We start from the raw sequence: 494 nt of genomic DNA on the forward strand, positions 1-494 counted from the left end.
GTGGCCATTCACCTCTACCCCTCAGATGGAACAGAATATTTAATCCCTTCATGCCCGAGTTCTGAACGCCTTCCTGGGAGTTTCCTGACTTCCACCCTAGGGGAGTCATGGCACTATATTATAGTTCTTTAAATATTGTTTTATAGAGGGAGCTACGCAGAGCCATATTTCAAACTCTTCTCATGGTACACTGTATTTTAAGAGTATAAAGAGCTAGGGCTATTTAGTCTGGAGAAGAAAAAACTGCAGGGGGATTTGATAACAGTGTTCATATACCTGAAGGGCAATTACAGAGAAGATGGAGATGGGCTTTTCTCTATGACTGTAGGGGACAGAACTAAGACCAATGGCCTCAAGTGGCAGCAGTGGGAATTCAGATTGGAGATTAGAAGGAAATGTCTGAATATAAGGGTGGTGAAACTACTGTTGTTTCATCTCCAGCCTTCACTGGAACAGGCTAAGTTGTGGAACCCCCTTCCTCGGGAACTTTCAAA

The sequence above is a fragment of the Gavialis gangeticus genome, unplaced genomic scaffold (genome assembly GCF_001723915.1).
Source record: "Gavialis gangeticus isolate Ggan-Ray unplaced genomic scaffold, GavGan_comp1, whole genome shotgun sequence".
In the NCBI taxonomy this organism is placed as follows: domain Eukaryota; kingdom Metazoa; phylum Chordata; order Crocodylia; family Gavialidae; genus Gavialis; species Gavialis gangeticus.